Raw genomic sequence first — 22,639 nt, 5'->3', positions numbered from 1 at the left:
CTATTCGAAACAGCTATCCTAAATTATTTTAGTTCCACTGCCAGCATTGGGCCCGGATCCCTCTGTCCCCTTCCTATGCACTTCCCAATCCTGATGCTGATTAAGAGCTGGGATTGTACCACCTCGTCCATACATGCAGCATTCTCTACATGTAAAACTGTCCCTCAGGTCCCCTTTAAAACTTTCGCCTCTCAACTTAAACCCATGCTCTTAGGTTTGGATTCCTTTCCCTGAGGAAAAGATATTGACATTTCACCCCATCCATGCCCCCCACGATTTTATAAACCTCTGTAAGGTCACGCCTCAGCCGACGATGTTCCAGGGAATCAGTCCTGGCCTATTCAGCCTCCTCTTCCTGTAGCTCAAACCATTCGATCCATGCGCCATCCTAGTAAATCTTTTTTTTTTTCTGAAACCTTTCAGTTTAACAACTTTCCTGTAGCAGGGATATTATAACTGAGTGCAGTATTCTAAAAGTGGTAATGTTCTGTACATCTGTATTGTAACGCCCAAACTCCTACACTCAATACATTGATCAATAAAAGCAAGCATGCCAAATGCCTTCTTCGCCACCCAGTCTAACTGTAGCTCCGCTTTCAAGGAACTATGCATCTGCACCCCAATGTCTCTGTTTGGTCACACTCCCCAAGGCCCTACCATTTATTTATAAGTCATGCCCTAGTTTGCCTTACCAAGTCGCAACACCTCACATTTATTTGAACTTTATCTGCCACTCCTTGGCCCATTGGCCCATCTGATCAAGGTCCCGTTGTACTCTGAGATAACATTCTTCACTATCCACGACAACATGAATTTTGTGGCCATCTGCAAACTTACTAACCATCCCCCCTATGCTTCCATCTAAATGATTTATATAAAATTATGGATAAGCAGTGTCCCAGCACTGATTCTTGTGACACACCCCAGGTCACAGGTCTCCAGTCGGAAATATAACACTCTACCGTCACACTGTGCCTCCTGCCTTCAAGCCAGTTTTGGAACCAAACCTCTAACTTCCCCTGGATTCCATGTGATCTAACCAGTCTACCATGAGGAACCTTTTCAAACACCTTTCTGAAGTCCATCCAAACAATGTTTACCCTCTGCCTTCACCAATCTTCTTTGTCGCCTCTGCAAAATACTCAAGTTAGTGGGACATGAATTACATCACAGACAGACATGTTGGCAATCCATAATCAGTCCTTGCCCTTCCAAATGCACAGAAATCCTCTTCCTGAGTCTGAAACAAACATGTCATAACCATGGTTAAATACTTCACCCCAAGATGAGTTTTCAACCAGATATCCCCACCATCACCAAGACTGCCACCTTAGTGGCATCACCCGGTTCCGCCTCGTCTGCTCATCTGCTGCTGAAACTCTGATCCATTCCTTTGTTACCTCTGGACTTAATCCTTACACACTCCTCACTGTCCTCTCACATTCCCCTCTCTGCACTTGTCTAACTTCCTCTGCCTCTGTTCATGGGTGTATTTGAGCTCTGTTAGTGTCTTATTGTTCCTTCCATTAACTCTATCTGAATGAGTTTTTACCACTGCCCATTCTCCCCACCATGTACTGCTGCCTTAGCAGCTTTAGCTTCCTACACAAATTCCCACAATGCTGTAAGGGAAGGAGTTACAGGTTATTCACCAGGTGATGAAATCCTGAGGTCATCCTAAACTCTGCTGCCCGTGTGAGTATTCACACCAGGGTTTGTTCACCCACTACCCCACCGTGCTCATGCAGATAAAGTTTAAATTTTACATCATTCTGTTCAAATCTCTTGATAGATAGAGAGGAGATTATCTCTGTGATGTCCGCCGGCCTCCAGCCCTCTCAAGGGGAATTAGGGCTGGCAAGTAAATGCTAACCCAGCCAGTGATGCCCACCCCCACCCCAAATATGAATTTTTACAAATGCCCTTGCATTGCCTCCAATGCCAGCCTCCTGGGCATTCTCGATTTTAACTGCCCCACATGTGGTCCCCTTACCCTTTAGCTGCCAAGGCCACAAACTGTGAAATTTGCTCACTATTCCTCTCCTGTTCTCCACCTCAGTTTTGCACTTAATAATACTCCTTGAAACCAACACATTTGCCCATTAAACAATTTGTCACCTCCCTAATATCTTGTTATGTGACTGGGGGCAGAAGTTGCATTATAACACTCCTGAGGAACAGCTTGAAAGTTTCCATTATGTGAAAGGTACTACATCGATATAAATTAATTGTCGTTGATTTGGATACATATCACAGTCCCTTCATCATTACCTGGTGAATAACCCCTTACCCAACAGCACTGTGGGAGCTATGAATGGAAGATAATTTCCAGCAGCAAATAGTCAGGCAATGTTCAGCTGTAAACACCTCATTTAGAGAGTTAATGGCAGTAACAATAAAATACCTACTCAGAGATAGTAAGAACTTCCGATGCTGGAGTCAGTGATAACACGGTGGAGGAACACAGCAGGCCAGGCAGCATCAGAGGAGCAAGAAAGCTGACATTTCATGGTGGGACCCTTCTTCAGAATTTCTGAATAAAGTACTTAAGTCGGTTACACCCATTATTGGAGACAGAGGAGGTTACAAAGTGGCAGAGAGTTAATCAGGGAGTGCAGAGATGAACCAAAGCAATGGATAGTCTCTGATTCAGGACTTTTATAAAGCAACTTTTGACAACAGTCACATAATGAGATATTAGATGGGTGACGAAATGAGTTGCATCAACACCAGAGTCGGATAACTGGGAACAGCACATGAAGCAAAATTTGTACATGACTGGTTAAAGATACTGAAACAATTTCATTGTCTTCAACTTTAAAATCAAATGCTGGAGTCTGCAGCTCAAAATATATCAGAAGCACTGTGGTCAGAGGAAACCCACAGTTCATTAAATGCCCAGGATTCAGGGTGATGTCACTGAGCAATTGCCTGTGTGTGATAACATCACCCACTTGAACACAGAGCATTCAAGTCTGCACAAACAGGTGGTGTGCACAAAGGATGTGAGGGTCTGTGGAATGATTGAAAGGAGATTGATCAGAATGATTCAGGAACTGAGGGATATTAGTTGGAAGGTCAGGTTGGAGAAACTGAAGTTGTTCTGCTCAAAGCAAAGGAGACTGAGGTGACCTTTGACAAAGGTGTCTCGGTTTATGATAGATTTAGATAAGGTAGGTAAAGAGCAGCTGTTCCTCTTCATTGATCGTAAAATTATTAGAAACACATATTTAAGATATTGGGCAATAGTTACTGGGAGATGTAAGGAAGGAACTTTACGTGATTTTTATTTGGCTCAATACTGACATTCAAAGACCAATAATATCCACTGCTGAATGAATAAAGAACCAAGTGGCACGCTTAGATCTTGCTGTATCACTTGGTTTTGAGTTTCTGTTTGTAAATCCTTTTCTAACACTCTGAAGCTCTGAAATCCATTTCCTTCGTCTGCTCAAACGCTATACTACAAAACAAAAACCTTGCTCCTTTTGAAACATGCAGGTTTTTTTGGAGAATTAACAGGTTGGATGCAGAAAGGTTAGTTCCCTTCTAGGACAGTCCAGGACCAGAGTACCTCATATCAGAGTGGGGTTACATATCTAAGCCAGAGATGAGGAAGAAATTATTCTCTCAGACAGTTGTGAATCAGTGGAATTCTATATAGCAGAGGTGTGTTGTGGCTGAACCAGTAAGTATATTTAAGGCTGAGATCAACAGATCTTTAACCAGTAAAGGTATCAAGGTTTGTGAGGAAAGGCAACAAAGTGCAGATCAGACAAGAGCTCATTGAATGGCAGAGCAGACTTGATGGTCTGAATGGTCCCTTTCTGTTTGTATGAGGCTGCAAGACTCTGCACAGTAAAATGTGCAAATGAAAAATACATGGCACCCCTCAGAAAGCTGAACCATGGTGAGAAATGCAAAGGGCAACACACAAATGATATTCAATGTGTTTCATTGATCTGGAGTGATCTGTGTACCAGTGTAAACAGGAAAACTAGTCTTCAGCATTCACACTGAACTTGGCTCAACGTTATGGCAAAGATCTGTAGCTCAGGTTGTGGGTGAGGTTGATCACTTGCTCGCTGAGCTGGCTTGTTCTTGTTCAAATGTTTCATCACCATGCTAGGTGATATCATCAGTGGAGACTCCGTTGAAACGATGTTATTCTACTCCACTTGGAATTTATGCTCTGTTATGGTGAGTTGTTTACTTTTTGGTTTTGATCTGTATGGATTTGTAAATGGGGTCCAATTCTGTGTTTGATGATTGCATTACGGGTGGAGAACGATGCCTCTAGGAATACCCATGCGTGTCTATGTTTGGCTTGGGCTACTATGTCCCAGTTGAAATGATGGCCTTCATTGTCTGAGTATATCGATATTAAGGAGAGTTTGTTATGCAGTATTGCTGCTAGTTGATGTTCTTGAATTCTAGTTTCATTCCTGTCTGCCCGATGTAATATTTGAGGTAGTCATTGCATAATATTTTGTAAACCACTTTGGTTCTGCATGCTGTGGGAATTGGGTCTTTAATTCTTGTACGTGTTTTCTGTGGAATGGCTGTGGGCCACGATGGTTCTGAGTCTGAGGAGTCCTGTTGTCAGTTCCCGTATGTTCTTGATGTATGTCGGTATGTGAGGGCATACTGAGTCCTTCCATTGTTGTCTGTTTAACATCAGTAACCTCACCGGTTCCCTCACACAAGGAAATAGCCACTACTGCAGAAGACCATATAATCCCAGTTCCCAGGCCTGGAATTAGAAAAACTCTGGCCCAGCTGTGCAGATACAGCCGGAAATGGGAATGGCAGTGAGCACGCGGAGCTACTCTGTGACTCCAGTGATGCAATCGGTGAGCACACGGTCCTTCTACAAGGTTATAGAGGTGTATGAAAGCAGGGTTAATGTTCCCGGTTCAGACACCCTTCTTTCGAGCTCTTCAGAATGAGGAATCTAACTGTTGGTTCAGTGTTTACCGAAAGTTCAGTCAAATCATGAGCCTGTCCACCTGAGTGAGTTGCTGGTCTGCTTGGCCCCTTTGACATTATGTGTATGTTAATCATACATTGCTGTGTGTGTGCGTGCTTCTGCCTGTCACATTCTGTGCGGTGTGACACTGTGGAACTGTACAGCCAGGAAGGCCAGTCAATAAGCGTGCTTCCATTCACAAGCAAGAAGGAAGTAACAATAAATTTCAGTTGTGAGTTACCCAGCCGTGTGTGTTGTAATGGGAGCACACTGGGCCCATCACCCAGACGTCACTGGATTGAAACCATTCTCTGCTGTTTACACCAACAAACTGATGTTTACTACCTAGGCAGTAGCAGCTAAGTTAATTGTGCTCACATTGTCTCTGCATCAACTTATTGTTCCCAGCGACCACTTCAATCTGCATTTATCCTGACATGGACACACTGTAAGTGCTGCAAACATGCACCAGCTGATACTTTTCCCTTTCACTCACTCCTTTTCTCACCAGGAACTAACACCAACGTGATGGTCTCAATGACCTTCTGCTGATCTCTGTTGCTCTGGGTAGATCCGAACAGTGAAAGTTATTCTCTACAGTAAGGTAATGCAGCAGCGAGATAGCAGTGCAGTGGTGATATACATCCAAGTAATCCCTGGGGACTGAGACACAGCAGCTGCTGGAGTTTAAATTCAGTGAATAAAATCTGGAAAGTAAACCTGAATTTCAGGAACAGAGGCCATGACTTTAATTTCCTGAAATCCCATTCATTCACATCCCTTTGGAAGGGAAGTCCTTGCCTGGTCTACAATACAAGTGGCTTGTGGCCCACAACAAAATGGTTGACCCCTAACCACCCTCTGTCATCAGTTCAAGGTAAATTAGGGATGAACAACAAATGCTGTCCTGACCAGCGATACCCACATCCTATGGGAGAATAAGGAAGATTAAAAACACATTCACAACAGGGAAAACTGGGCCTTCTCTCTGCATTGATTTCAATTCACCTCATCGTCCAATCCGGACAGAGACAAGGACACCCACAGCACAGAGAAACCGAGGGAAGGATTCAATTACCCACTGAGGTGGAAACTGATTCACTCAGACACACTGGGGAGAGGTTGTTCACCATTCCCGTGTGTGTGAAGGCATCGCTCAGCAAAATAAATTCCGGAGACACCTACAAATTCATATACAGTTATATTCTGCTTTTATAGCTGCTGCAAATCCCCAACTAAAAATGAACCATATCTGGTTGTCTGTTTCCAGTGAAATTCTGAGGGTTACTCACACTGAAATATTATCTTAAGATTTTTCTCTGCAGATGCTGCCACTTCTGCTGACCTTTTCTAGTAATTTCTGCTTTTTATTTGTTTCTGATTTACAGCATTTGCAGTCCTTTCAGTTTTTAATCCAGTGGAGTTCCACTGTTTTGTGAAACATAACCATCATTAAAACCTAGCTGTAGAAGCCATAATTTAGAAGTTTGCACATGACATGCAGTAAGTAATCATATCGTTGACCATGACAAAAAAAAATTATGGACTGCAGGGAGATATCAATCAAGTTGAAAGATAAAATGGTGAAAGGAATTGAATCCACAGGAGTGAGTGATAATGATTTTTTCGAGACTGAACTATGAAAGTGAGGAATAGCAAGTGGTGTAGAAGAAGAAAGAGATCTTGGAGTGAACATTCACAAATCCCTGAACGTGGTTGGACAGGAAGATCAGGTGGTTGAGAGGGTTAGACGTATTTTGCAGGCACATTATTCAGCTGGTAGGTCCATTTCAGTTTCTCATCAATATTAGCCCCCAGGATGATGATAATGGGGAATTCCATAAAGATACACCCAGTGAATGTCACTTGGCTGTGGTTAGATTCTCATTTCTCAGATTTGGTCATTATTTTTTGGTACTTGTTGGTGCAAATGTTCTTTGTCGCATGGCAAGCTCACGTCAATGTTGTCCAGGCTCACTGCATTTAGATATCTACTGCTTCAGTATCCAAGGAGCCACAAACGGTGCTCAAGTATTGTGCAAGCATCAGCAAACATTCCCACTTCTGACCTTATGGTGCAGGGAAGGTCATTGATGAAACAGCTGAAGGTGGTTGGGACTAGAACCTGATCCTGAGGAACTCCTGCAGCTGAGACGATTGCCCTCCTATAATCACAAGCCTCTTCTTCTGTATTCAGTATGATCAAACCAGGGTGAAGTAGGGTAAGGAGGGTAGGAGAATGTACATTGGGAACAGAGAAGGAAAAGGAGCAGAACTTTAAAACACAGAACAAGTAGAAAGTAAATGTGTCCAAGCAGTACTGCATAAGATATAAGTCAAATAAAACTATATCTAGACATAGTCTTACCGCATGTCTATGACAGTGGACCATCAACAGTTCCTGAGCCCTATGTGCCTATCTGTATAGCTTAAGATAGTCATGCAAGTATTACTCACGCGGAAACGCTTGCATCCTGTGATGCATCCTGATGGTGGGATAGAGAAGCTCTTAAGATACTGTGGAAGTGGAAGCCCTGTTGAAATTAGATGACTCAGAACTTTGTCCTGTTTTTGTAGTAAGTAACTGATATGAAATAAATTATGTGTCAATGTTACGTGAACCATTCTGATGTGAAAATGACTTAATATGCTGTTTTGAGCTGTAAAAGGTTGTGTGTCTCTGAGCTAGACTTAGAGACTTCTTCCCTATGTATGTGGTACAAATTGGAATAAATTCACCTTGTTTCGATCTACTGATGTCTGAAGACACAATGCTTTCAAAGACTGGCTACCCAAGGAAGAATAATATTCTCTGGTCCTTATTGAATTTAGCTTTGTCATGATTCCTCAATACAATGGTCTGTCAAAGGGAGTCTTAGGATAGTGGATCGTCACTCTCACATTTGGAATTTAGCTGTTTGCTCTATGTTTGTGCAAAGACCTTAATGAGGATAGGAGATGACTGGCCATTGCTTAACTCAAACTGAGATCCATTACTATGATATTACAAAACAAGTGCTGCTGGATGTCATTGTTGTCACCCTGTTTTGACTGTATATATGTACTGACAGGGCAGACGACTGACTGAAGGCTTGTCCACACAGACCACGTGTATGGTTTCTCTTCACTGTAAACGATGCTTGTTCCTTCCTTGTTCAAAGCTCCAGAGAATTAAATGTTCCTGGCAGTTCCTGATCCAGTGTTTGAGTTGAGCTTTCTGTCAGTAGATGCTCCCTTTCCAATTCCCTGGAAAATAAAAGTAGATTGAAAGCTGCTGATTGTCACCTGGATCATTAAAAACTGCGGGTGCTGTAAATCAGGAATGAAAATACAAGTTGCTGGAAAAGCTCAGCAGGTCTGGCAACATCTGTGAATGAAAAAAAAACAGTGAATGTTTCAGTTCTGGTGACCCTTTCTCAAGTTCAGAAGAAGGTTCGCTGAACCTGAAATATTAACTCTTTTTTTTCCTTCACAGATGTGTCAAACCTGCTGAGCTATTCCACTTGGATCATTTGATATCTTTGAAAGGACAGAAGATGAAAAATACAGGACAAATCAGGCTGTGGAACTGGCTGCAGAGCCAATCATTATTTGTGCAGAGCCAGCAGAGTGGGAGGTTTGAGTGGGACCACAACAATGCTGTCGGTGTAGCAATACAAACCGTACAACTATCTGACTATAACCTGTGTCAGTCTGTAACTGGATATGTGTAAATGACCGAAGCTTGCTGAAAATGCATTCCTGCAAGCAAGTCGGAATTCATGGTCCTCCTTTCGATAATTAATTCCCCTTTTGCACTGGTGGGATTTGTATTTGGAGGACTGTGTTCAGTTCTGGTCACCCGACTTAAAGAAGGTTGTTATGAAACATTTCGGGGCAGATTCAATGGACTAATACCTGGAATGAGTGGATTGCCTTGAAGGAACATCTAGAGGAAAATACAGGCTAGGCCAGTGTTCTCTGGAGTTTAGAAAAGAAAGAGGAGACTAAATAGAAACATCAAAGATCCTGAGGGGACCTGACCAGATGCATGGTGAAAACATTGTCCCTCTTGTGGAAGGATCTAGAAGTGAGGGCCATTGTTTAAAGGTAAGGATGAGTCCATTTGAAATAGTGTGGAACATTTCTCTCAGAGGGTTGAGAATCTTTGTGATTCCCTTCGTCAAAAGGCAGTGGATGCAGAATCATTCTTCAAAAAAAAATCAGAGGCAGATTCTTGCTGACCAAGATGATGCAAGATATTCTGAGATATGCAGGCATGTAGAGCTGAGGTTGAAATTACATCAGCAGTGATTTCATTGAGTCGCAGAGCAGGCTCGATGGGCCAAGTGGCCTTCACTTGTTCCTTATTCCTACATTTGAGGGAACCGCAGGACAAAAAAAACTAGAGTCCTGTCTGATTACTGCGGGTGAGGAGGGAGTTTGAGCTCCAACTTCACTCACCCAGTGGATTAGTTCCTCTCTACACCCCAACCAGCTTCAATTAACATTTGCAAAATTCATCCTTCTAAGTTACAGAAAATACATCATTCCTGATGAGATGATGCATTTTAAATCGGAGCAGAGAACACACAAATTAGGAATCAGTTGTCCATTCTGCCTCTTGAGCCTCAGGTCAAAGCTGATCTATTTACGCTTCAATTCCACATTCCCACTTGTCCTTGATAGTTTAAAACAAAAACATCCTGTGGGCATTGCTGGCTATGTTTAATTGTCATTAAGAAGGTGGCAGCAATCTGTCTTCATGAACACTGTGGTCCATGAGTGGTAGGTGGACACACAATGCTGTTAGGGAGAGAATTCAGTATTTTGATCCACCCACACTGAAGGTATAACAATACATTTCCAAGTCAGGATGGCGAGTGTTGTGGAGGGGGCCTAACATATTTTTTCCAACCAACAATTTTGTGCAAATTCCCTGTTTTCTTTCTGACTCCCTTCTTACATAGTAAGGTTACATTAGCTATCCTCCAAGTCATAAAAAAAAACTGAGAGTCTATAGAATTTGGAGGATAGCCACTCGTGCATCTGCTATTTCTACAGCCACTTCCTGAGGTACTTTGAGATGAAGGTTATCAATCTCTGGGGATTTATCTGCCTGTTATCCCATTAGATTTCCCAATATCATTTTCCTCCTAATACTGATTCCACCTTCCTATTAGACCCTGAGATCACCTTAATTTTGGGAGGTTATTTGCACCCTCCTTATTGAAAACCTCAGTCATATTTAATTATTCCACTATCACATTGTACCCCATTATAAATTCACAGTTTCTGCTTGTCAGGAGACCCTATATTATTCGTGACCAGTCTTTCATTACCAATCTCCAATTAAGAGTTTAATGATGATTATAGAGCCATTTTTGATCATCAGGAAAAAAAAACATCTGGCTCACTAATATCCGTCAGGGAAAGGAAATGTATCCTTACCTGGTTTGGTCGATATGTGACGCCAGCCTTACAGCATTGCAGTGGACACTTGATAGCCCTCTGGGCAATCACAGATGGGCAATAAATTCTGGCCAAGCCACCAAAGTCCACATCCTGTGAATGAATATATAACAAAGTTCTATTGGTTTGTATGGTCCCTGCAGCATGCACTCATGTTCTGTTTTCTCACTCTGATTAAATCCCTTTGTTTCCCTTTGCAGAAATCTAAACAGCTCCCAATCCTGTTGTCAGTTGTTTTATTGACCTAATTGTGTATGCTGCTTCCTTAAATTTAATACCTGTTCATTTCCCTTTCTGTGCTGTGGTTTGATCATGTTTCCCATTTTGTTCTTATGCCTGGCTGCGATGAATAACTTCCACAGCTTGCCCACACGCTCTTTCAATGTTTGCCATTACCATTTCCCATCATCCATTTAAACACTGATTCACCATTTATCACAACTGGCTCGTGCCTCATACCATTTTAACTGCTTTCATTTAATTACAGGACCCAAGACTCAGTAACAACACGATCACTCTCCAGCTTTGTGAAGAATTCCAAACTATTGTGGCCACTCATCCTTAAGGGCCCATATTCAACTGGATTGTCAATTATTCCATCCTCATTATACAAAACCCATCTGCTTCTTCAACATAATAAAATGTGAGGCTGGATGAACACAGCAGGCCAAGCAGCATCTCAGGAGCACAAAAGCTGACGTTTCGGGCCTAGACCCTTCATCAGAGAGGGGGATGGGGAGAGGGAGCTGGAATAAATAGGGAGAGAGGGGGAGGCGGACCGAAGATGGAGAGTAAAGAAGATAGGTGGAGAGAGTATAGGTGGGGAGGTAGGGAGGGGATAGGTCAGTCCAGGGAAGACAGACAGGTCAAGGAGGTGGGATGAGGTTAGTAGGTAGCTGGGGGTGCGGCTTGGTGCGGGAGGAAGGGATGGGTGAGAGGAAAAACCGGTTGGGGAGGCAGAAACAGGTTGGGCTGGTTTTGGGATGCAGTGGGTGGGGGGAAAGAGCTGGGCTGGTTGTGTGGTGCAGTGGGGGGAGGGGACGAACTAGGCTGGTTTAGGGATGCAGGAGGGGAAGGGGAGAGTTTGAAACTGGTGAAGTCCACATTGATACCATATGGCTGCAGGGTTCCCAGGCGAAATATGAGTTGCTGTTCCTGCATACTTCGGGTGGCATCATTGTGGCAGTGCAGGAGGCCCATGATGGACTAGATGACATGTCCATCATGGGCCTCCTGCACTGCCACAATGATGCCACCCGAAGGTTGCAGGAACAGCAACTCATATTCCGCCTGGGAACCCTGCAGCCATATGGTATCAATGTGGACTTCACCAGTTTCAAAATCTCCCCTTCCCCTACTGCATCCCTAAACCAGCCTAGTTCGTCCCCTCCCCCCACTGCACCACACAACCAGCCCAGCTCTTCCCGCCCACCCACTGCATCCCAAAACCAGTCCAACCTCTCTCTGCCTCCCTAACCGGTTCTTCCTCTCACCCATCCCTTCCTCCCAAACCAAGCCGCACCCCCAGCTACCTACTAACCTCACCCCACCTCCTTGACCTGTCCGTCTTCCCTGGACTGACCTATCCCCTCCCTACCTCCCACCTATACCCTCTCCACCTATCTTCTTTACTCTCCATCTTCCGTCCGCCTCCCCCTCTCTCCCTATTTATTCCAGCTCCCTCTCCCCATCCCCCTCTCTGATGAAGGGTCTAGGCCCGAAACGTCAGCTTTTGTGCTCCTGAGATGCTGCTTGGCCTGCTGTGTTCATCCAGCCTCACATTTTATTATCTTGGAATTCTCCAGCATCTGCAGTTCCCATTATCTCTGCTTCTTCAACATGTTGATTCATAAAATTGTACCATACAGACACGAAGGATTCCTCCTGCACTGTACTGTTACAGTGTGATTTGGGCAATTTATAAGTAGGTTGCAGTCACCTGTAATTAAAGCCATACCTTTATGCCTTGTATCTCTCAATTCCACCCGAATGCCTTCCCTAATATTACTGCAGCTTGGGGTCCATATGCAGCACTAAGGTCATTTTCTTTGTCCATTGGTGTTTTTCAGCTCAACCCAAACAGACTCTACTTCAATGCACCCTATATCCTGGCTCACATCAGTTTCCTGTTTTAATCAGCAGCTCCTGACAAATCCTTTTCCCTCTTTCCTGCCCAATCCATCTTCCTCAGACAACCCACTGATTCCAGGTTTCAATCTTGTAATCCTCCTCTGAGCCACTTTGAATAAACGAACGGAAGGCCAAAACCTGATACGGTATTCGAGATTTGGTCCAACCCCTTCCTTGTACAAATGAAGCAGAACATCTTTTCATTGATTATTCCTTGTTGTCATAACAAGGGAGATGGCCTCGTGGCTTTCTGGATTTCAGAGAGATCTTAATCAATTGGGGCAATGGGCTGAGGAATGACAGGTTGAATTTTATTAGGATAAATGTTTGTTTTACCACAACGCAATACTTCACAAAGGCAGGACTTGCACAATTAATGGTTGGGCTCTGGGTAGTGTTGCAGAATAGAAAAAAACCTCGGGTTTCAGGTACATCATTCTTTGAAATTTGCATCACAGGTAGACAGGGTGGTTCGGAAGACATTTAGCACACTTGTCTTCATTGCTCAGGCCTTTGAGTACAGGACTTGGGAAGTTATGTTGGCTAGTCCTCTTCGGTCGGACTATGTGCTGCTCTGGTCGTCCTATTATGGGAAGATTATTATTAAACTGGAGTGGGTTTGGTCAAAATTACCAGGATATTGTTGGGAATGGAGGGTTTGAGTTATAAAAATACGCTGGATTGGCTGGGACTTCTTTCACTGGAAGCTAAGGGGTTGAGAGATGGCCTTATGTAGGTTAATAAAATAATGAGAGACACAGATAAGGAATAGCCAAGGTATTTTCCCTCAGGTGGGGGGTTTCAAAACCAGGGGCATTTTTTTAAGATGAGGGGAGAAAGATTTAAAAAGGACATGACGGACAACTTTTTGTTATACACAGAGTGCTCAGTGTGTGGGATGAACTGCCAGAGGAAGTGGTGGATGTGGGTACAGTTACAATGTTTAAAAAACATTCAGATAAGTACATGAATTTGAAAGGTTGAGCGCGAATATGGGCCAAACGCAGGAAGATGGAACTAATTTAGTTTGGGAACACGGTTGGCATGAACGAGTTGTATCGATGGGCCTGTTTCCATGCTGTATGACCCTCTCATGACATTCTATATCTGCACACTAACTCTGAAACTCAATTTCTTAATTTAAATTCTTCTGCACTTCAGAATTCCATTTAATGAATATTGTGCTCCATTCATTTTGGTAGGAAGAATTTTTCCACTTCATCCAACGCCTGCAAGATATTTTCCCTGTAATAATGTTCCAGATTTCAGAGGAAAGATCGAAAGGGGGGCAAAACAGGTGATGGAGTAGCTTTTATTAATAAGGAAAACATTGCTGCTATCACCAGAACAGATATTTTAGAAACACCATCCAATGAAAACATATGTTGAAATTAGAAATGAAAAGGAACGATCATCTCATGGGATTGTACCATAGGCTTCCTAATAGTCAGAGGGAAATTGAGGAACAAATGTGCCGAGGGATCTCAGATAGGTGTAAGAATAATAAGATTATAATAGTTAGTGATCTACAGTTTCCAAACATTTAAAATGGGCTGACAGAGTGTTAAAGATTTGGATGGTGAGTAATTTGTGAAATGTGTTCGATAAAGTTTTCTTTCCCAATAAATCAATGTTCCTATGAAAACAGGAAGCTTTTCTTGGTTAATAAGGCATAGCAAGTGACTGAAGTGGCAGAACAGAGAAACTTTGAATCTTGTGATAGTAATTCTATCAGTTTTAAAACAGTTGTGGATAAGGATGTGTCTTCCAGAAAAAATTAGAAGTTTTCAATTGGAGGAAGGCAAATTTTAATGGTATAAGACAAGAACTTTCAAAAGTTCCGAGGAAGGATCAACGGGCCCGAAATGTTAACTCTGACTTTTCCTCACAGATGCTGCCAGACCTGCTAAGCTTTTCCAGCAACTTCTGTTTTTGTAACTTTCAAAAGGTATCAGGAGGAGAATGCAGGTATAAGGATGTCTGATAAGTGGGAGGCTTTCAAAAGTGTGATAATTCAGAGTCATTATGTCCCTGTTCGAGTGAAAGGTATGGCTGGTAGGATTAGAGAACAATGGGTGAAAAAGATACTCAGGTTTCAGTCAAGAAAATAATAATAATAAATTATTAGATGCAAACAACTTGGCTCAAATGAATATCTTGAACAGTGTAAATAGTGTTAGGGGAATTCTTAAACAGGAGATCAGGATGGCAAAAAAGCAACTTGAAACTGCCATGGTAGATAAGCTTAAGAATAATTCAGAGTTTTTACAAGTGCATTTCGAGGAAGAGAGCACCGAGAGAGCAAGCAGGGCTCCATAAAGATGAAAAAGGTCAACTTTGTGTTGGACCACAGGAGCAGAGAGAGATCTTAAAGGAATATATTGCATCAGTTTTTACTGTTGAGAAAGAAATGGAGGCTAGACAAGTCAGGAGGAGAAATATTTTGGTTTGAAAACAGTTCACAGAAATGGGGGAGATTTTAATGAATTTCTTCTCAGTGTTTATTAAGTAGAGAATCATGGATGCTAAGGATAAAAAGGGAAGCAAGTGGGGATGTTCTGGACCATCGCGGAGGTGTTTACAGCCTTAAAGCACTTTAAGGTTGATAAATCCGCTGGACCTGATGAAGTCCAGCTTCGGACACTGCGGGAGGCTGCGGAAGAAATTGCAGAGATTTTTGCTTCATCTTTGGCCACTGCTGAAATTCTGGAAGACTGGAGGGTGACTAGTGTTGTCTCATTGTTTAAGAAAGGTAGCAAAAACCAGCCAGCGAATTACAGGCCAGTGAACCAGTGGTAGACACGGTATTGAAGATGATATTCAGGGAGTGGATGCACAAATGTTTGGATATTCAAGGTCTGATTTGGGATAGTCATCATGGCTTTGTGCACAAGAATCATGTCTGACAAATCTATTCATGCTTTTCGAAGAGGTAAGCAAGAGGATTGATGAGAGTAAGGCAGAGAATGTTGTCTATGTGGATTTTAGTAAGGCCTTTAACAAGGCCCTATACAGCAGGCTAGTCATGAAGGTTCGGTTGTGCGGGATCCAGGGAGCGCTAGCTCATGGGATCGATGGTAGGAATAACAGCGTGATGGCTGAAGGTTGGTTCTTGGACTGGAGTCCTGTGGCTCATGGTGTAACACAGGGGTCAGTACTGGGACCTTTGTTATTTTTCACTTTCATAAACGATCTGGATGTGAATGTACACAGCATGATTAGTAAGTTTGCGGATGATACAACATTAAGAGGTATCACTGATTGCAGTGAAAGTTATCAAAAATTACAGCGGGAAGTGGGCTGAGGATTGCCAAATGAAATTCAATACAGCTAAGCGTGAGGTGTTGGCCTTTGGTAAGTTCAACCGAGGTCAGAGTCATACAGTGAATGGTAAGTTCTGAGGAGTATTGTGGGACAGAGACAGTGAGGAGTACAAGTACATAGTTGGTTGAAAGCAGCATCACAGGTAGACAGGGTGGTGAGCAAAGCATTTAGCAGGCCGGCCTTCTTCGGTCAAGGCAGTGCTTATTGGAGTTGGGACATTATAGATGTACAAGTCATTGGAGAGGCCACATTTGCAGTGCGGCGTACAGTTTTGGTCACCCTGTTACAGGAAAGGCATAGCTAAACTGGAAAATGTGCAAAGAGGAGTTACAAGGATGTTGCTAGGAATAGCAGGCCTGAGTTCTGAGGAGAGGTTGGCCAGGATTGGATTTTATTCCTTGGAATGTAGGAGAATGAGGGTTGACCTTACTGAGGTGGATAAAATCATGAGGGGCTTAGATAGGAAGAATGCATGTCGTCTTTTTCCCAGGGATGGGGAATGGAAAACTAGAGTGTACAGATTTAAGGTGAGAGGGGGCAGATTTAAGGAGGATGTGAGGAGCAACTTCTTCACATAGAGAGTGGTGCATATTTGGAATGGGCTGCCAGAGAAAGTGGTTGAGACAGGCTCAAAAACAACAATTTAAAAAAAAACAACATTTGGGCAGGAACAGAGATGGAAAGTGTTTGTAGGGGGACATGTACCAAATGCAGGCAATTAGAACTTGTTGAGTGGGCAACAGAGTCAGCATGGACCAGTTTGGGCCGAAGGGCCTGTTTCCGTGATGTGTTACACTCTGACTTTAAACCTCTAGGTCCTGCTCTAGAGCATCAAACCATGTTGTGGTAAGTTAAAGAGAAAACATGGGGCCCCCTTGCAGAAATATTTGTATCATCTATAATTACAGGTGAGGTGCCAGATCACTGGAGAGTGGCTAAAATTGTGCCTTTGTTTAAGGGACGTAAGGAGAAGCCTGGGAACTATCGAGCTGAGAGTCTGACCTTGGTTTTGGGTATATAGTTGAAGGTAATCGTGAAATGTAGGATTTATGTATTTGGAGAGATAGGAATGATTAGTTGATTGATTTTCTTGGAGAAGTAACAAAGAAGATAATTGAGGGCGGAGTGGTGGAAGTAGTTTATATTGACAAGAGTAAATCCTTTGACAATGTTCCACAAGGTGGACTAATTAGTAAAGTTAGATCATATGGGACTCGGGGGGAGCTTGTCAACTGCATACAAATATGGCTTAGTGACAGGACACAGACACTGGTGGTGGAGGGTTGTTTATCAGACCAGAGGCCTGTTCCCAGAGGTGTTGCACAGGGTTCAGTGCTCGCTCTAATTTTGTTTGACTTTGTATAAAAAAGCGATTTAGATGAGAATAGTGGAGACATGGTCAGTAAGTTTGCAGATTACACCAGAATAAGCAGGATAGTGGACAGTGAAGTAGGCTGTCCAAGATTACAAAGAGATCTTGATTTATAGGGTCAACAGGCTGAGGAATGGCAGGTGGTGTTTCATTTGGATAAAGGCGAGGTATTTCATTTTGGTAAAACAAACAAGATCAGGACTTATACAATTAAATGTAGGGTCTTGGGGTTAGTGTTGTCGAACAGAGAGACCTCAGGGTTCAGGCCCTTAATTCTGTGAGGTTGGCATCACATGTAGAAAGGGTGGTTAAGTCGGTGTTGAGCCTGCTTGCCTTCACTGCTCAGATCTTTTGTGTATAGGAGTTGGGATGTGATGTTGAAGTTGTGCAGAACATCAGTGAGGCCTCTTCTGGAATAATGTGTCTACGTCAGATCTCCTGTCATACGAAGAATATCATCATGCTTGGAAGGGTTCAGAAAAGATTTATAAGGATGTTGCCAGGAATGGAGGCTTTGAGTCCTAAGGAGAGGCTTGATCGGTTGGGATATTTTTCCACTGCAGTCTAAGAATTGGAGGCGTGGACTTATATGTTTATAAAATCATGAAGAGTACAGATAAGGTGAATGGAAGATCCCTTTTCATTCACGTGAGGTATTTCAAGACTAGGGGGCTGGAGAAAACCAGCTGAAACGTTCACTCTCCATGTATGAAGTTGGACAGTCCCTTTTGCCAAACTATTTGACGAAGGGCCAAACAGATGGAGACTATGTGATGCTTCTCGTGGTTGGATTAACTTTCTACTCTGGGTGGCTTCATGCTACACTTACCCTCCAGTACTGGTAACCTATAGACTGTATGAGTTATGAGGAGAGACTAGGACTTCACTTGAAAATAGGAGGTTGAGGGATGACTTTAGAGAGGTTTATAAAATCATGAGGGGTATAAAGTGTACAACAAGGGTCTTCTCCCTTGTAGAGGGGAGTCCAAAACTGGAGGGTATATTTTTAAAGGGAGGGGAGAAAGATTTAAAGGTAAACAAGTGGGAGCTCTTTCAAACAGAAGGTTGTTTCTATGTGGAATGAACCGCCAAAGGAAGTGGCAGATGCAGGTATACTTCCAATATTTAAAAGACATTTGTACAGGTACATGAATAGGAAAGGTTTAGAGGGATATGGACCCAACACAAGCAAGTGGGACTCGTTCAGTTTGGGAAACTGGTCGGCATAGACAAGTTGGAACGAAGGAGGCTACAGAACTCAAATAATTTTTGACATTTTGGAAACAGTTCATGTTGCAGGAGAGGAAGAGTTAAATGTCTAGGAAATATGAAGATGGATAAATCTTCAGCACCTGATCTAATGTATCCCAAGACATTATGGGAAGCAAGGGAAGAAATTGCAAAAATGTTGCTATCATCTATAAATACGTGTGGGGTGCCAGATGGCCAGAAATGGCTAATATTATGCCTTTGTTTTAGAAGGGATAGGGAGAAGCCTGAGAACTATAGACCTTAATGTAACACTGGAAGACAGTAACAGAATTAGAGTCAGTATGGATTTATGAAAGGGAAGTCATGCTGGACAAAACTGCTGGAATGTTTCATTTGGAGTTGAAAAGCCAGCGGATGTTGCTCATGTGCGCTTTGAGAAGGCGTTCAAAAGGTCCCACAGAAGAGATTAGCAAGTAAAGTTAAAGCATATGAGATCTGATTGCTTCTGTGTGCCAGCCAGTGACAAGTGTGATAGTGCAGGGGTCAGTGATGGACACCAGGTACTCACATCATCTATTAGCTATTTAAATGAGAAAACTTGAATATCGTATCTGCAAGCTTGCAGGATTAGGACAGTGATCCGTGAGGAAGATGCAAGTATGCTTCAGTGTGACTTGGAGTTGAGTGAGTGGGGCAAAAATGCAAGGCAGATGAAATATAATGTGGATAAGTTCAAGACTATCCAGTTGGATTACAAAACGAGGAAAACACAAGTCACTGACAGTAAGCATGCAGGTGCAATGGGGGGCAAAGAGGGCTAATGGTATTTTGACCTTCAGAGTGACAGCATTTGAGTACAGGAGCAGGGATGTCTTGCTGAAATTGTAGAGGATCTTAGTGAGACCACACCTGGGATGGTATGTGCAAATTTGAAATTCTTATCTGAGGAAGGATGTTCTGGCTATGGACGCTATTCACAAAGTTGATGAGATTGATTCCTGGAATGGCAAGACTTACGTATAAGGACAGCACTGATTGGTTAGGATGAAATTCACTGGAGTTTAGATTAGATTAGATTCCCTACAGTGTGGAAACAGGTCCTTCAGCCCAACAAGTCCACACCACCCCTTGAAGTATCGCACACAGACCCATCCCCCTCCCCCTCCAACCCACGTACCCCGAACACTACGGGCAATTTAGCATGGCCAACCCACCTAGCCTACACATCTTTTGACTGTGGGAGGAAACCGGAGCACCCAGAGGAAACACACGCAGACACAGGGAGCATGTGTAAACTCCACAGACAGTTACCCGAGGCTGGAATCGAACCTGGGTCCCTGGTGCTGTGAGGCTGCCGTGCTAACCACGGAGCCACCATGCCGCCCTAGTTTAGAAGAATGAGGAAAGATTTCACAGAAGCCAATAACATTCTAACAAGCCTAAATTCAGGAAGGATGTTTTCAATGACCAGGGAGTCGGAGCTGAGGGGCATGGGCCAGGCTGTTAAGGACTGAAATGAGGAAACTTTTTTTAAAAAAAAACAGAGACTGGCAACCGTGTGAAAGTTGCTGCCGCAGAAAGCAGTTAAGGCCAAACACATGATGATGGTGATGATATGTATCGTTGTGAGGGCTTCAGGGATCAAAGGGTATGACTCTCAAGTGGGAAGAATATGAGTAGAATGATCAGCCATGATCAAAGTGACTAGCAGAGAAGGATAGAAAGCTACAATGGCCTGCACCTGTTCCTATTTTCTACGTTTCTAATACAGTGAAGGTGGAATAAGAACAAAATGATTACAACTGACAGAAATATCAGTACGACCTTATCACCACTGGATGAAAATCCTATAACTCCTTACCAAACAGCAACATGGGAGCTACTTCACCACGTGGATTGCAGCAGGTCAAGAAGGTGCAGTGTGATTTTGGAAGCTTCTGGAGTGGCTGCTCTGTCTCTCATTTCAATCCAGTTTTCAAGTTGTTGAATGCTGTGAGAAAAGCAACATAGTACGTAAGAAATATCTTTGGACGTTTGCTGATAATGGGGGACCTGAGGGGTGGGATAGGGGCTGGAGGTACAGAAGTGGATAAAGTTGTGGAAGAGGGACAATGAGAGAAACAACTGGCTGGATTTTGAGGCGGGGTGACGGGCGAAGAATAACCCCAATATCCAAACCACACAGCCCCACCCTGTTCAGCTCTCTCCCTCCACTCTGTGGTCTTTCTCTGAGCCTCTGTCGCACCAACAGCCAGCTCAGCGTCAAAGATGTGCATTTGGCCCAGTTTCAAAGTCCTTCTGTTTGACCACATTCTCTCCCAGACTTGCTGGCACCAGTTCTCAGATGCTGACCTTATTAATGGCCAAAAGAGTCTACACAGTTTTTGAATAAGAAACAACCTGCAATTAACTTCCAGGCCAGGCCTCAGAAACCAATAATTGATTTTGTATTTTTTTTAGCACAACTGCTGCTCACAGCCCAGACGTCACCGTTCAACTCTCAGATTCAAGCCAAAAATGGTTTTTAAAAACTCAGTGAGGGTGCTATCACAGGACACAGTGGAAAGACCTTTAACCAGTGAGTACACATTGGAGTTCTGCTTTACTGAGAACACCTCTCATTGCTGTAATCACATTCTGAAGTGGCTGGACAGGGTAAAAGCTGACAGGACTTTCCCTCTCACAGGGCAGTCTCGGCCTGTTTCAGGGAGGAAGCCTGAGGCTCTCTGCAACCTACACGCAGCACCGGAAGACCCCTGTTTGAGACTTTAGTCCTAAACTGAGCAATCACGCAGCCCTCTTGCTGGAATACAGCACCGAAGCTGCCCTCCCGTTTAACCTGTACTCACCACTTGTGGCTCTCATGGAGGACCATTTCATTCCGGATATCTCTCCCAGTGCGCATGCTCCGTGGCTGAACGACATCTAACAACCAATAGCAAGCAAAAGGCGGAACAGGAAGAAGGCACCGGATGTGCTTGTTCTCCAACCAATCAGAGGAGAACGAGGCCACAATTCTGAGGGCGGGCCACCGTCCGGAAACATGAAACTCGGCCTGATCCTTCATAGATGCTGCAGACAGGCTGAGCTTTTCCAGCAAAACAAAGTGTGGGGCTGGATGGACACAGCAGGACAAGCAGCATCTCAGGGGCACAAAAGCTGGTGTTTGGGGCAGCTTTAATGCAGTTCCCATGATCTCTGAGCTTTTCCAACAGAGATAGTAGGAACTGCAGATGTTGGAGGATCTGAGATAACAAAGTGTGGAGCTGGATGGACACAGTAGGACAAGCAGCATCAGAGGAGCAGGAAGGCCAACGTTTGGGGCTTAGACCCTTCATCAGAAATGAGGGAGGGGAAGGGGGCTCAAATAAATAGGGAGAGAGGGGGAGGTGTATAGACGATGGATAGAGGAGAAGATAGGTGGGGGGGAGGCAGACAAGTTAAAGGGGCGGGGATGGAGCCAGTAAACGTGACTGTAGGTAGGGAGTTAGGGAGGGGATAGGTCAGTCCAGGGAGGACGGACAGGTCAAGGGGCGGGATGAGGTTAGGAGGTAGAAGATGGGGTGGGACTTGAGGTTGATGGAGGGAATAGGTGAGAGGAAGAACAGGTTAGTGAGGTGGGGACAATCTGGGCTGGTTGTGTTGTGCAGTGGGGCGAGGCGACGAACTGGGCTGGTTTTGGGATGCAGTGGGGGAAGGAGAGATTTTGAAGCTTGAAGTCCTCATTGATACCATTGGGCTGCAGGTTTCCCAAGCGGAATATAAGCTGATGTTCCTACAACCTTCGGGTGGAATCGTTGTGGCACTGCAGGAGGCCCAGGATGGACATGTCATCGACGGAGCAGGAGGGGGATTTGAAATGTTTGGTGACTGGGAGCTGCAGTTGTTGAGTGTGAAGCAAGCATAGGTGTTCTGCAAAGCGGTCCCCAAGGCTCCGCTTGGTTTCCCGATGTAGAGGGTGCCACAACGGGAACAGCGGATGCAGTATACCACATTAGCAGATGTGGGGTCTGGGATGGGGGTGACAGGGGAGGTATCGGTGCACATGTAGCTCTTCCTGCGTTTGCAGGGAAAAGTGCCGGGTGTAGTGGGGCTGGAGGGGAGTGTGGAGCGGGCAATGGAGTCATGGAGAGAGTGGTCCCTCCAGAAAGCAGATAAGGGTGGGGAGAGAAAAATATCTT

General features: G+C 43.9%; 1 long non-coding RNA gene across 2 annotated transcripts; it reads right to left on the bottom strand.

Annotated features, from left to right (window-relative positions):
• Positions 1 to 4,693: 4,693 nt before the first annotated feature.
• On the bottom strand, positions 4,694 to 21,373 carry LOC132208945 (uncharacterized). Of its 2 annotated transcripts, XR_009445047.1 has the most exons (5): positions 21,308 to 21,373; positions 20,320 to 20,448; positions 10,400 to 10,513; positions 8,039 to 8,215; positions 4,694 to 7,156 (listed from the first exon to the last, which is right to left on the bottom strand). It is a non-coding gene; the product is annotated as an uncharacterized LOC132208945 (long non-coding RNA). The 2 variants fall into 2 exon arrangements; XR_009445046.1 differs by lacking the exon at positions 4,694 to 7,156 and having other exon boundaries at positions 7,365 to 8,215.
• Positions 21,374 to 22,639: the final 1,266 nt, after the last annotated feature.

The sequence above is a fragment of the Stegostoma tigrinum genome, unplaced genomic scaffold, assembly GCF_030684315.1.
Source record: "Stegostoma tigrinum isolate sSteTig4 unplaced genomic scaffold, sSteTig4.hap1 scaffold_58, whole genome shotgun sequence".
NCBI classification, from domain to species: Eukaryota; Metazoa; Chordata; class Chondrichthyes; order Orectolobiformes; family Stegostomatidae; genus Stegostoma; species Stegostoma tigrinum.
This window is presented reverse-complemented; position numbering and strand designations above follow the sequence as displayed.